We start from the raw sequence: 9,677 nt of genomic DNA, 5'->3' as shown, positions 1-9,677 counted from the left end.
TATTCAATGTTTATAATTGAAAACGTTAAAAAAATATGCGATTAAAAACAGTTTTTCTTAAAGCTCTAAATAAAGCTTGGCCACGGGCTTGAGTCTGAGAACAAGTTTTGAGTGCTTGAGAAACTTAAATGAGTTCTTGAGAACGTTTTCTCAGCTTGAGAAAGCCCCGTGGCCCCGCGGCCTAACATTTGTGTTGTTTTGTATTACAACCGTCTGCCGAAGAATCGTCGCTTTGAGTAGTAAATAAGCGTGAAAATGGCTACCAAAAAGAATTATTATTTTGTTGAGAACAAAAACGGCGCATGTCGCCTCTGTACCGAACCAAACGATGATAGTGATAGTGATCCGTTTGTTAAATGTGAAGAATGTGATCGATACTTTCACCTGGCCTGCGCCAAACTATCGGCGGTACCAACCGCAGAAGAAGAATGGTTGTGCATAAAATGCCAAGATATGAAGATCCAATTCCAACAAGAAGAAAAGAAAAGCACACCAGATCAAGCCATACTAGAGCTCGCTATGGTATTTCAGCACAATACAGAACGTTCCCGCCATCATGGCTCTTTAAGGAGAACAATTTAGAAGAGCGGATCAAGCATACAAAGAGTTGTTGAAAGATGTGGTTAAAATAAAAGTCGAAGGTCAAATGAAGATAATGGAGCTTTCTGATGCTCTCGACAACCTAGTTACGAATATAAAGATTTTAGGAGAAAAAAATCAAAGCCAATCTAGAGGCAGATAATTCCGAAATAACGCTTGACCAGTTCATCGATTGGATGTGCCAAATATCTAAGGCATTGCAATGTCTGCCAAAAAGAACAGAGTGATCACAGAACAAGGTAAATGTTCACAAGTATTCCAATCGCAAACCACCAGGAAATGCCCAGCAATTGAACATTGCTCAAAACTTGCTCACAGTTTCTCGCTTGTGCAAACGACATCATACGTTGCCAGAGTATGACAATTTTCAACAGAAAAACATTAGTGACCGAATTACATTCACAATACAACATCATCTGTGTTTCACATGTCTCCTCTCCAGCGAGCATGTCAAAAGAAAATGCCCAGGGTCTAAAGTATGTAGTGTACAGGGATGTATTCAGCGGCATCATCCTCTGTTACACGAAGTGCCTCAGCCAATATACTATCACTATAACGACGTACGTATCTACTACCAGATCGTTCCGATAACCGTACGTAATGGGTCAGTGGCTATGAAAACGTTTGCTTTTTTGGACGCTGGATCGTCACTACCACTCATCGAGGAAGATTTGGCAAAGATCCACTAACAATGACGTGGACCCAAACTCTAACGGTAGAACAAGACACCAGCCGTCGAGTGCAACTTACGATTGCGAATGATCAAGGAAAAGAGTTTCTATTGAAAGAGGTGCGAACCGTTAAAAATCTACAACTACCACAACAAACAATAGACACCAACAGATTGCTTGCTCTTTACCCATTCCTGAAAGGCATTAAAATCGAATCGTTCACAAACGCTTATCCTACCATCCTCATCGGCTTAAGTAGCTTGCCGAACTGACGTGATAGTCAAACCATTCTAGTTTGATATCTTTCGGCGTTTCGCACTAGTGCACTTGAATGTCACTGGAGTCAAACAAAACCGTAATGTATGTGCTCCGTTATACTCGACCATTTTATCACTTGCGCACTGAAAGTTCGCCGAACTCAGCGTCTTTTGTTTCTTTGAGTGGTGGAACAAGTGATGTGATGTGTCCGAGCGTTTTGCGTTCATCAAGTGTATTTTCCAGAGTAATCTTACAAACCAAAATTCGCTTATATTTATACTATTCGCGCTGAGGTGTCGAACTCGATTGAGCGTTTCGTCGCGCAAATCAGAGATGTCAAACCCAAGATTACCACAAGGCCAATAAAATGCACGGTCTTATTATTTGTGTCTCATTTCTCTGAAATTACTGATCCTATGTGTTTAAAGTCCCTGTACTGCTGTTGGGTCCACCCGATACTTGAGAATGCGTCGGTAGTTTGGTGGCCTGCTGGCCTAACACTGATCGATAGGATCGAACGAATTCAGCGGAAATTCACTCGTGTCGCTATCCGTCGTTTTCTTGGACGATCGGATCGAATCGTATCCTATCCAATGCCGTTTGCTCGGGCTAGAGTCGAGAACGCGCAACTATCACATCCAGTCATATTTCATTGCCTGCCTCCTTTCCAACGACTTGGATGTTCCCGCCCTCCTATCCTCGATTCCTATCTATGCCCCCTCACGTCGTCTTCGTGACCGACCCCCGCTCCTTATTCCTTCCCACCAAACTCGTCATGACTCGTCAAGAATGACCCTTTCTTGCACGCTCTTTCTGCATTTAACGACTCGTATCACCTATTCGACTTCAACGTCCCAGTTTCCCAATTCCGCTCCCGTCTTTGTGACTCCTCATCCCATATGTTTCCCTAGATTATAAGAACACATTTGTAAAACCATAGAGGCCAACAAATTATTAAATAAATAACAATAACAATAACAATAACAATAACAATAACAATAACAATAACAATAACAATAACAATAACAATAACAATAACAATAACAATAACAATAACAATAACAATAACAATAACAATAACAATAACAATAACAATAACAATAACAATAACAATAACAATAACAATAACAATAACAATAACAATAACAATAACAATAACAATAACAATAACAATAACAATAACAATAACAATAACAATAACAATAACAATAACAATAACAATAACAATAACAATAACAATAACAATAACAATAACAATAACAATAACAATAACAATAACAATAACAATAACAATAACAATAACAATAACAATAACAATAACAATAACAATAACAATAACAATAACAATAACAATAACAATAACAATAACAATAACAATAACAATAACAATAACAATAACAATAACAATAACAATAACAATAACAATAACAATAACAATAACAATAACAATAACAATAACAATAACAATAACAATAACAATAACAATAACAATAACAATAACAATAACAATAACAATAACAATAACAATAACAATAACAATAACAATAACAATAACAATAACAATAACAATAACAATAACAATAACAATAACAATAACAATAACAATAACAATAACAATAACAATAACAATAACAATAACAATAACAATAACAATAACAATAACAATAACAATAACAATAACAATAACAATAACAATAACAATAACAATAACAATAACAATAATAATAATAATAATAATAATAATAATAATAATAATAATAATAATAATAATAATAATAATAATAATAATAATAATAATAATAATAATAATAATAATAATAATAATAATAATAATAATAATAATAATAATAATAATAATAATAATAATAATAATAATAATAATAATAATAATAATAATAATAATAATAATAATAATAATAATAATAATAATAATAATAATAATAATAATAATAATAATAATAATAATAATAATAATAATAATAATAATAATAATAATAATAATAATAATAATAATAATAATAATAATAATAATAATAATAATAATAATAATAATAATAATAATAATAATAATAATAATAATAATAATAATAATAATAATAATAATAATAATAATAATAATAATAATAATAATAATAATAATAATAATAATAATAATAATAATAATAATAATAATAATAATAATAATAATAATAATAATAATAATAATAATAATAATAATAATAATAATAATAATAATAATAATAATAATAATAATAATAATAATAATAATAATAATAATAATAATAATAATAATAATAATAATAATAATAATAATAATAATAATAATAATAATAATAATAATAATAATAATAATAATAATAACAATAATAATAATAATGTGTCACAAGGTTTAAGGCAAGAAGCACCGAGCTTCAACGAAGCTGCAGACTTGTTATGGAACACTTTGAATAAAGCTATGGGCACCTTGGTTGAAGAGAAGACAATCTTGTCAAGAGTGACAAGTAGGTGGTATACTTTGAAACTTAGCCGTGCCAAACGGAAAAGAAACGAAGCATACCAACATTTTGTCAGATAAAACTCAGGCTACGATTGGACTGAATACACTAGACTAAGGAATACATACAGCAGGAATCTCAAAACTACTCGTAGTAATTACTTTAGTGGTGAGATATCTAAGCATAAAGGAAATAGCAAGGAGTTGTGGAAAGTTCTTAAAAATTTACTAAGGCCAGAGGAATCACGCGTTTCTGTTGTAAAATTTAATGGGTTGGTAGAATCGGAAGATCCAAAAATATGCCAGAAATTCAAAAAGTTTTTTGCAAACAGTGTTTTAGATATAAATTAAAACATTGCTGATGCCAGAGCGCCCGATTCTTTGTTTTGTAATGATGCTCCAGGAAACCAATTCAAATTTCAGAAAATTACAAAAGAAAAATTAAAAACTGTTTGTTTCAGCCTGTCCTCTAATTAATTCTAATGCTATTCAAGATTGCTTCCATGTGATAGCAGAGTCTCTTTTTATAGTGATCAATCAGTCGCTGGAGGAGGGTATTTTTCCGGAGACATGGAAGGAATCATTGGTAATACCTATTACTAAAGTGAGCGGAGCTGCCAGTGCGGAGGAGTTTCGTCCCATCAATATGTTGCATGTACTCGAAAAGGTGCTAGAGTTGGTGGTTAAGGAGCAATTGGTCCAGTTTCTAACTCGAAATGACCTGTTGATTAGTGAACAATCAGGATATCGACAGGGACAGGTGAATCTGCTTTGAATCTTGTACTGGCGAGGTGGAAGATGTTGATGGATCGAAAGGAATCGATAGTTGCCGTTTTCTTGGATCTAAAACGAGCATTTGAGACTATATCAAGACCGTTATTGCAGTAGACCTTAAGGCGTTTTGGTATTGTGGGGAAAGAGCTCAATTGGTTTGAAAATTATTTAAAAGACAGAACTCAGAGAACAGTTTTTGGAAACTCTATATCAGAGCCTATAGAAAATACCCTTGGAGTTCCGCAAGGAAGTGTTCTTGGGCCAATTTTGTTTATAATGTATATCAATGACATGAAACAGGTTTTGAAGTCTTGTGAGATCAATCTTTTTGCCGAAGATAATGTTTTGTTTATCTCGCACTAAGACATCAAGCAAGCAGAGTCTCTGATTAATTTAGATTTTTTTTTTTGGGATAGTTAACCTCTACAAGTCACTGATTTCACAATACTTAGATTTTTGCTCGTCGATTCTATTTCTTGGCAATAAAGGACAAATTAAAAGGCTTCAGAGATTTCAAAATCGTATTTTGCGATCAGCTTTGGGGTGTGGCCGACGTACGCCGTCTGTTGTTATGCTAGATATTCTTCAATGGATATCTGTAGAGCAGAGGATTGTGTATCAAACCATGACCTTCATATTTAAACTTTTGGGGAGCATATATTTTACATATTTTAAACTTTACCAGAGTATTTGGGGAAACGCATTGTTCGAACTGATGTTCATCGCCACTGTACACGCAGAGCAAATGAGATGAGGGTTCCCATCTTAATTTCACATGGTGCCAGAAACTTTTTGTTTTTCAAGAGGATTCAATTGTACAACAGATTACCCGGAGAAATCAAGAATGCGAGTAACTTGCCGGACTTTAAACGCAGGTGTGCGGTATATGTACAACAAACTGTGTAATGTCATATTTGTGTAGAAGTCCTATGTCACTATGTTATGTACAACTGCTCTTGTCATCATGAGCTTGATGATGATGATAAGATTTTTCTTGATATATGAAAACAAATTAGAAAAAATATATAAGAAAGAGACAACATAAGTTTGAGACACGCGCGCGTACAAGTGGACAATCGGATTTAGTTTAGGAGAGTTTGCTTTAGGAGATTGTTGTCTGGGCATGTCTGGGAGCTCACAGCTAGATTCACTCATTGATGATTGTAAGTGGCCAATTCCAGATACATTAGGTTCTCCTGCTTCGGAAGGTAGTGCCCTGGTGCCATCGTTGGAACCAGCGGAACTGGCCATATGCATGTTGCAGTGTGTCCTAATAATTTCCAATACATTAGGTTCTGCTGCTTCGGAAGGTAGTGCCCTGGAGCCGGTGTTGGCACTAGTGGAACTGGCCATATGCATGTCGCAGTTATGTGTTCGATGGAGTTGATCCGTTTTTTTATGAAACTACGTCAGTCGTCTTGGGTGTGTGTATGACTTAGTGGATTCTTTCGAATGACGTCCGATGACACCACTTAGCATCATAGCAGGTTAGTCAGTCCTACGTATGGCGGCGCGGTCTATTTGGGGACTGAACCCATGACGGGCATGTTGTTAAGTCGTACGAGTTGACGACTGTACTACGAGACCGGCTATCCAAAAACTACCTTAGAGTAATATTATCGTAAAGATACTTCCGTCCTTCTCAAACCTGTGTTGGGATAAAAGGTGGAACTTCATCATCATCATCATCATTATCATAAAAAACCACATATTCATTGGTTTACTGTTCTGGTTCTCTTAATAACGAAACCTGCCGAACTATTGCCAGACAGCAGATCTGCCGAAATTTTTTCAACTCTGCACATTTTGTTTGATTTTGTTTACGCTATTAAAAAATATATTTTTAAGAATCGACGAAGTAGCGTAAAACATATTTTTCCATGCATTCTATGAATTTGAAGTCGTTAAGACTTTTCTATCAAAAGACATTAAGAAATAAAAGTGCAAAAATTACTCGGTTAGGCGGTCATTGACACTAGTGTGAATGGCCGCTAACATACATGATGTGATAAATGAAAATTGAGTGCTAGCAACTGAAAATTTAGGATTCACTGACCTTTATTATTCGCTAAATAAAAAAAAAAACAAAACTCACTTACCTGCAAACAATCAAAATACTCCTATATGATCTATGAAGCAAACAGACGCAAACTCGTAAACTATTTTCGTTACATACGCAAGCACTTCACTTGTTTAGAAATAAGCCGGACACTTTACAATGTCATCTCTTACCGGAAACATTTAAACAAAGACATGTCATAACCATTTAATCAACCCAAGCAGCAAATTAAAGCCAAGGTATGTGTAAGGTTGATGCAAGACACACCAAGGTTTATGTATTTAGAAGGTTGATTTTTATCGCTTTTGCTGGGCGACATTGTGGGAAACATCTGTCAATCCCTGCAAATATAAATTTCAATGCCCTGCGCCAGCCCTCCCCGATTTTTATACCGGAGCAAGGTGTTATAAAATGACAAGGTGAAGTTGTTCAGAGCAAAATGACTAGTGAGGAGTAATGAGGGCTGGTGAGGAGTAATGAAATTTTTATGCAGAGAGTGACAGATGTCTCCCACAATGTCACCCAGCAAAATCGATAAAAATCAACCTTCTAAATACATACACCTTGTACCGGAACCCGCGGAACAGTTAGGCTGGAAATAGACGAACCGAGATCGTCGCGGTACCGCGAAATTCGCGCTTTGTTTATAACAGTTGTAGAACAGTAGAGCTGTCAAAAACTTCCGCGCCTCCAATCGCGCCTGCTGTTTCGCAGAGATACCCAACTTCGGTATTGCTGAGATTTTCGCGGTAGCGCGAACCGATTATTTTTACTTTTTCTGGCGGATTTGTGTGAAAACTCGTGTCGAGAAATGAGTTTTGTATGTTATTTTGCACAAACTACGTGAAATAGATAATTTGATTCGCAAATTGATAGTAAAATATTTCTTCTTGGCACATTCAATCGTCACTAGACCTCGGATGGTTCCATACACGAACCGCGATTATCTCGCCTATCTGTGAGCGTTTCTACATACACCGAGAATGCAGCTGAGAAAATAACTGACAGCATGCTTTGACAGCGACTGACAGCATTTTCGGTGAGAGAATTCTCCTCGGCATGCAAAGAACGATGGAGCTGAGAAAAAATTGAATTGGCAGTTTATAGCGATCGATCAATTATAGTTTGCATTTTTGCTGTCCAATAATCGTAGAAATATTATTAAAAAGTAAAAGGAACTATTTTTACTTCATTTTAGCGATTTAAATGAATTTTATCAACATCATTTTAAAAGTCTCATCTCAGCGCTTTTCAGAGCTTCTACACACACCGGCGTGAGAAACCGATTGTCAATTTTCTCACAGCCATCTCTCACCTTCAGTCTCGGTGTATGTAGAAACGCTCTGTCAGATTTTATAACATAATTGACAGCTCAAGTCATACGCGATTTTCGCGGTACCGCGAAAATCGCGTATTAGCGCGTGGCCACGGAGCTGAAAAAATGATGAAAATTTTTTCAACTTTGTCAAAATTGGTTGTCAACTGCAAAAAAGAGCTTTTCTCGTGGCCGCACCAAAAACATACACAAGAGCGACAAAAAGATCCAACATCTGAATATCATCGATATTTTGTTTAAGAATCACTAACTAGGTACATAAATCAATTAGAATCATTTTAGCTTTATTATCATAACAATGGGTCACAACTGCGCCAAATAGCTGTTTGTTTACGCTTTTTCACGAACGTCAAATTTTGTCAACTTTTGTCAACTTTTTTTCCTGGCTGCTCCAGGTCACAAAATTTTGACAAAAGCTCAAAAAAGTGACAAAAGCTCACATTTTGAAAATTTGTCAGCATTTTGTCCTCCCGTGGCCTTTTGCTTTATGACTTGAGCTGTCAATTATGTTATAAAATCTGACAGATAGGCGAGATAATCGCGGTTCGTGTATGGAACCATCCGAGGTCTGGTGACGATTGAATCCCAAATAACCAAATCGTCCTTAACCCACTGTAAAACCACTTCAAACCCACGTGGGTTTGGGGTGGTCGATTCAGTCGTTAACCCACCAAATTTAAAAAACAATCGGAGCTGCCAGTTCCGATCCGATGTATTTATCTTGCCCACCCTTAACCCACCTTTTCCAAAAATGCTTTGAGGAAAAGTTTGGTCAAGGGTTGGCTAAGGTCAATATGCTGAACAGGATTTTAACTCTTCGATTGATTACATTCATTCACTTACATCACTGCACTTCAACTTCAGCAATATTATTAGTCTATAAACTATGCACTGACCAGCGAAATGGAGAGATCATTCACAAGTAAACAAACACACATATACACATATTACACATGAATGTTTTACAACAAATCAACTTAAACACACACGTTTAATTGTTTCCTTTGCACAATTCAATCACATTTTAACACAGGTGAAACATGTTGAGCAAATAAATTGCCCGAGCATAATAACTGACTTTAACAACATTGAAGTGGCTGCGTCTGTGGCCGTGTGGCTTAACCCACCAAACTGATAGTTTTTTAGCTTTGTTTGATGGAACTGGATTTTTAGTACAAGAAATTGGTGGCGTTTTCGGTATCTTGGTTATATGGGATGTGCCAAGAAGAAATATTTTTCTATCAATTTGCGAATCAAATTATTAATTTCACATAGTTTATGCAAAATAACATACAAAACTCATTTCTCGACACGAGTTTTCACACAAATCCGCCAGAAAAAGTAAAAATAATCGGTTCGCGCTACCGCGAAAATCTCAGCAATACCGAAGTTGGGTATCTCTGCGAAACAGCAGGCGCGATTGGAGGCGCGGAAGATTTGACAGCTCTACTGTTCTACAACTGTTATAAACAAGGCGCGAATTTC

This window comes from Anopheles coluzzii, chromosome 3, assembly GCF_943734685.1.
Source record: "Anopheles coluzzii chromosome 3, AcolN3, whole genome shotgun sequence".
In the NCBI taxonomy this organism is placed as follows: Eukaryota; Metazoa; Arthropoda; class Insecta; order Diptera; family Culicidae; genus Anopheles; species Anopheles coluzzii.
This window is presented reverse-complemented; position numbering follows the sequence as displayed.